The sequence below is a fragment of the Cupressus sempervirens genome, chromosome 5 (assembly GCF_028749045.1).
Source record: "Cupressus sempervirens isolate cs-2001-9-10 chromosome 5, ASM2874904v1, whole genome shotgun sequence".
Taxonomy (NCBI): domain Eukaryota; kingdom Viridiplantae; phylum Streptophyta; class Pinopsida; order Cupressales; family Cupressaceae; genus Cupressus; species Cupressus sempervirens.
This window is the reverse complement of record NC_143122.1, coordinates 467,322,217-467,328,216: the sequence shown is the minus strand read 5'-3', so window position 1 is coordinate 467,328,216 and position 6,000 is coordinate 467,322,217.

Sequence of the window (6,000 nt, the reverse complement as noted above, 5' to 3'; positions counted from 1 at the left end):
TGATCTCCAATGATTTGTTCGAGTGCATGATGCCTTATGACATATCCAACAAGTTTGGGCCCCTTTCTGAAATCACTAGGTTCACCATGATCTTTTGTTTGATGCCTTTTTTCCACTGTCGATGACTTGGTTCCATCAAACTGCAACTCAGTTTCCACTTGTTGAAACTCAAGTCCTTTTGATGACTCGAGTTGCACTTGTTGCAACTCGGGTTAAACTAGAGATTTTGGGGACTCGAGTGGTGAAGGTTGTTGATTCCAATTGTCTTGAATATCAAGAATAGTATCAGGCTGGTAGTAAAAAAAGTTTCTATAGTCTTCAGGTTCCTGACTGCTCTGTTCTTCGCTCTTTTTTGCAAACTCATCAATCTTCACATGTGCACTTTCTATAACTTTATGAGAAGATAGATTCAGACATTTATAATCTTTTCTCTTATTGGAATATCCCAAAAAATTTACCTTCATCACTTTTCACATCAAATTTCCTTTTTCTAAACTCCTTCAGAATATAACATTTACTGCCAAATACTTTCAAGTAACACGCATTAGGTTTATAGCCATAACATAGCTCAAAAGGTGTTTGATTTGAATCCTTCATCAACTAAACTCGATTTAAGGTATGAAGTGCAGTGTTGAGTGCTTACTTCCAATATTTGATAGCAAAATTCTTCTCTATCATAAGGGTCCTTGCACAATCTATGATTGATCTATTCCTTCTTTCAGCAATGTCATTCTGCTGAGGTGTGCCAGGTGCAGAAACTTGCCTTTTGATTCCTCTTTTATTGTAGAATTCATTGAATTCATTAGAAATGAATTCTCCTCCTTTGTCTAACCTCAAACAATTCAACTTCTTTCCTATTTCTTTCTCTACTCTTGCTAAATACCATTTGAACTTTTGAAAAAGTTCTAATTTGTCCTTTAAATACATAACAGTAATCATTCTAGAGTAATCATCAATAAATAAAATAAAGTATTTCTCTCCTATGTAGCTTTCAATGTCAATAGGTCCACAAAGGTCTATATGAACCAGCTCCAGGACTTCTTCAAAATGATAGTTTTTGCTTTTAAAACTTGGAATGCCTCAAAACCTTTTTTTTTCTTGCTTATGTTTATCAAGTTATAAAAATTCACATGATAGAACCTCTTATGCCATAACCAGCTTTCTTCTACTTGAGCAATGAAACATGAACTTTCATTAAGATCTAGGTAGAATAGGTTACCTTTTGTTTTCTTGCCAGTCCCAACCAAATTACATTTTCCATCTAGCAGATCAGCCTTTCCATTCATGAATTCTACCTTAAATCCAATGTTATTCAATTCAGCCACACTAAGTAGATTATGCTTCAGTCCTTCAACCCAATAAGCATTATCACATCTGAGATCATTGGTTAGTGCAATACAACCTTTACCTTTCACATAACATGGTACATAATTGCCAAATCTAACACTTCTACCATCATAGTGTACTAAGTTCTCAAATTTAGAATTGTCACTAGTCATATGGTGAGAACAATCACTATCAATAATTCATGTATCATTCTTACTTATATGTGAGATAAGTGTCATTTTATCATTCTCATCATCTAATTCATTCTTGACAGCAATGTAGACCATCTCATCTTCTTCTTCACTACTTTCATAATCTTTAGCAATGTAACAAAATTTCTTACCTTTGTCCTTGTAGCCTTTGTAGCTTTTGAAGTCCTTCTTACCCTTGTATTTATATTTCTTCTCTACCTTCTCTTTTAGGACACCTTGCAGCAATGTGACCAATCTCTTCACAAGAAAACTAGATCAAAAGAACTTAGCCTATGTACTTCCCTTTGTCCTTGGGAAATCTTCTTGCAAGTAATGCTTTAATGACTTCAAGATCTTCATCAGAACCATCTTCATCCTCACTGTCAGATTGTTTTTAGATTTTGCAGCTTTCTTCTTGAGTGATAGTGATGTAGTACAAGGTAGGAGAATCCCCAAAGAAGATGTCCTAGCCCCCAGGAAATAACCATACAACAGAAACACAATAACAGTGCAAGATCTGATATTAAATCACAACTCTTTATTCATAAAATAATTGATTCCATGCAATTTGTTGGGTTGTAAGGCCTTCTCAGTTACGGCCAAATACAAAGCAAGTAATAGTTCGACAAGATCCCTCAAGATCCAATCCAAACCCTAGCTAGTCCAAATCCACACTCTGATAGAAACCTCCAAGGAAGATCCAACTGGTACTCGCAAGCCCACCAAGCAATCTCCTTGTTTTCCAAGCCTCAACTACTAGCCCTTCTCAAAATTCGCTCCTCTACCACCTCCTCTTCTCCAAGATGGATGAATAATGAATAAAGACTTCATAATACCCCTACTTATATCCAACTAAGCCACAAGTTGGCCCAATAAGCTAAAAATTAAATATCCCTTACATTAACTACTTGAAGAGCCACAAGTAGGCCTCCAACAGAAATTAAATACCAAATGCCTTTAAAGGCTTTCAATACTTATTAAATACATCAAAATTAATTACCCAAGACCCAAATAGGTCCACTCAACTCCTCAAAAATCCCTTAATCATGCAGGATAGCCAACTACCCCAAGATGCTCTTGCAGCAGACTCCCTAGGTGCGAAAAGATGTTATCAATAGCTGGAAGAACATCTTCTAGGATCCAACACATAAATCTCAAACTAGTTCTTCACATACATGTCCTCCAAGTTCTCAACTTGTACGCTCTTTCCCTTTCTCTTCTTCTCCTTCTTCACCTCCATCCTCAGTGTTTGACAGGTTTTCCATCCACACTGATCACCAACCCTTTCAGAATCTGCCAACTCAACTCCGCTACGAATACTCAGGTTCCTTCTACTAACCTCTTCATTCTGCAAAGGAATTAGGCAATGCTTCCTACCACCTTTCACAATTCTAAACACATTCTTGACACAATCATGCACAACCCTGCAATTATACTGCTAAGGTCTACAAAGCAACACATGACAATTGTTCATGTCCATAATATCACACAACACTTGATCCTTATACTGCCCAATCTGGAAATCAACAAGGCACTGCTCCCTCACTTCCAAAGCATGCTCACCTCACAACCAGCCAATCCTTTAAGGATAAGGATGTCTCACTCTCTTCAAACCAATTTTTTGAACCATCTCCTTAGCAACAAGGTTATTAGTACTACCACCATCCACAATCACATTGCAGACTTTACCACCAGACTTACAACAAGTCCTGAACAAACAAGTCCTCTAACAAGAATCCAATGTCCTCTAACCAACCAATACTCTAGGAGCCAATAAACTCTATCCTTGCTTAAGTTCAAGGTCTTCAACCTCATTCACAAGAGTAGTTCTTTTTTCACTAGCCTTCTATGGACACTCATAAGATCTATGTCCTTCTTCATTACATCTGAAACAAGTACCCTTAAACTCACCTCTACTTGTCCTTCTCTTCTGCTCAACAGGTTTTGGTTCATCTCCTACACTCAATTTAGCCTTTGTCAAGTAGTCTTGCTTCTCCTTTGAGAACTACCTTGATTCTTCCTCTTCAACTTCTCCTCTACTCTCAAAGCATACTGATAAGCATCCTGAACTGAAGAAATATTCAACATACCAACCTCGTCCTGAATATTGAATCTCAAACCATTAATGTACCGAGCTACCTTTTCTTTTGACAATTCTCTATGCCCAGACCGAATAGTCAACTTGTAGAACTACTCGATATAATATTTCATAGACATATCTTTCTGTTTCAGATTTTGCAACCTCTTAAACAACTCAAGTTCATAATTAGCAGGAATGAACTTAGCCTTCAACGTAGTTACTGTCAACCTCCATCTAGTGATATTCATTTCACCTTCCTCTTCTTTGTCTCTTTACAGTTCTTTCCACCAAAGAGAAGCATATCCCTTCATCTTAGTTTGTGCCAACCATACTCTAAGTGGATCCTCAATATCCTCAAGCTCAAAGTAGTCTTCCAATTAACCAATCCAATCAATCAAGTCTTCAAGATTCAAAGTACTTGAGAAATTAGAAACCTTCATCTTATGCTTCAGTTTCAACTGAGATCCAGGTCTAGCAAACTTACCAACCCTATTTCCCATAGGTCTCTCCACATGATCAGTTCTATCCTCACCATTCAATCTAGAAACTTCAAAGTCTTCAGCAACTTCTTCATAACCATCTTCAATACACCACCTAAAGCACCCACAATTTCAACAATCATGTCACTCTTCATCGATGCAATCTCAAATCTAAATTCTACTCTAATCTTCTCTAATATCCTTTCCTCCACACTAGGGTCCAATCTTCTTGGAGGCATCTTCCAAGATTTTTGCAAATTCTCTAAGATCAAGATCCTAGTGCAAACTGCCTCAACTTTGGCGCTCGGTCTACACACTTAGAAACAACCTTCGCTCTGATACCACTTGATGTACTGCAAGGTAGGAGAATTCCCAAAGGAGATGTCCTGGCCCCTAGAAAATAACCATACAATGGAAACACAATAACAATGCAAGATCTGATATTAAATCACAACTCTTTATTCATAAAATAACTAATTACATACAATGTGTCGGGTTGTAAAGCCTTCACGGTTATGGTCAAATACAAAGCAAATAATAGTTCTACAAGATCCCTCAAGATCCAATCCAAACCCTATTTAGTCCAGATACACACTTTGGTAGAAACCTCCAAGGAAGATCCAACTGGTACTCGCAAGCCCACCAAGCAATCTCCTTGTTTCCAAAGCCTCAACTACTAGTCCTTCTCAAAATTTGCTCCTCTACCACCTCCTCCTCTCCAAGATGGATGAATAATGAATAAAGACTTCACAATACCCCCTACTTATACCCAACTAAGCCACAAGTCGGCCCAATAAGCTGCAAATTATTTATCCCTTACATTAACTACTTGAAGAGCCACAAGTTGGCCTCCAACAGAAATTAAATACCATATGCCTTTAAAGGCTTACAATACTTATTAAATACATCAAAATTAATTACTCAAGACCCAAATAGGTTTGCTCAACTCCTCAAAAATCTCTTAATCATGCAGGATAGCCAACTACAATAGGATGCTCCTACATTAGATAGCTTGGCTTGAAATGCAAACTCAAGATTGCTAGTGTTAGGAACATAATTATCATAGTTATCTAGCTCAAATGTCATCAATCTTCCCACTACTGCATCCAATGTTATATCGTTATTGTGATCGCATCTCATCTCTTCAATTGTTGACACTCTAATTGCATTAATAGGAAGAAGTGTTCTGAGAAACTTGCTTACCACTATCTCATCTTCAATGTTTCCTCCTGAAGCTCTGATTGCACACACCGGTTTTTATTCTTTCACTTTATTTTGCAATATTCTCATCTTCTCTCATCCTTATTGATCAAATTATCCTCTGAGAATTACTACCTTGTCTCTTTGTACATTATCATCTCCTCCATAGATGTCCTTCAGCTTGATCCACATCTCATGAGCAATATCACAATCTTTGACTTCATCAAATTCAGCATTGCTGACAGTTGAAGCAATATCAATCATCATGATATTATGATTCTTCTTTTCTATGATTTATTGAACACTTAAAGTTTTAGTAGGTGCCACATACTTGGTGTCTAGGTACTTTAGGCCTAAGTCTCCAATAGTTTCCAAATGCAATCTCATCAGTTCCTGCCATGCCTTCAAGTTATCTATGTTCAGCTTGGGGATCTTACTTCTACAAGACATCCTAATCTTTAGCTTAGGTCCTTGAAACCTTCTTTGCAAGTACCAAAGCTCTGATACCAATTGTTGGAAATGTAAGAGGAGTAAATGAGAGGGGAGGGTTGAATCAGTTACACAAAAATAAATCCTAAATCTCTTAGATGTCATTACAAATCAAAATATAATTTCTATTGAAACTTGGTTAACACAGAGGTACTCAATTAACACTAACAATTTACTGTCACTCGGCAAGTATTAAAATATCAACTGTAACTCAATAAATACTAAACATGCAGAT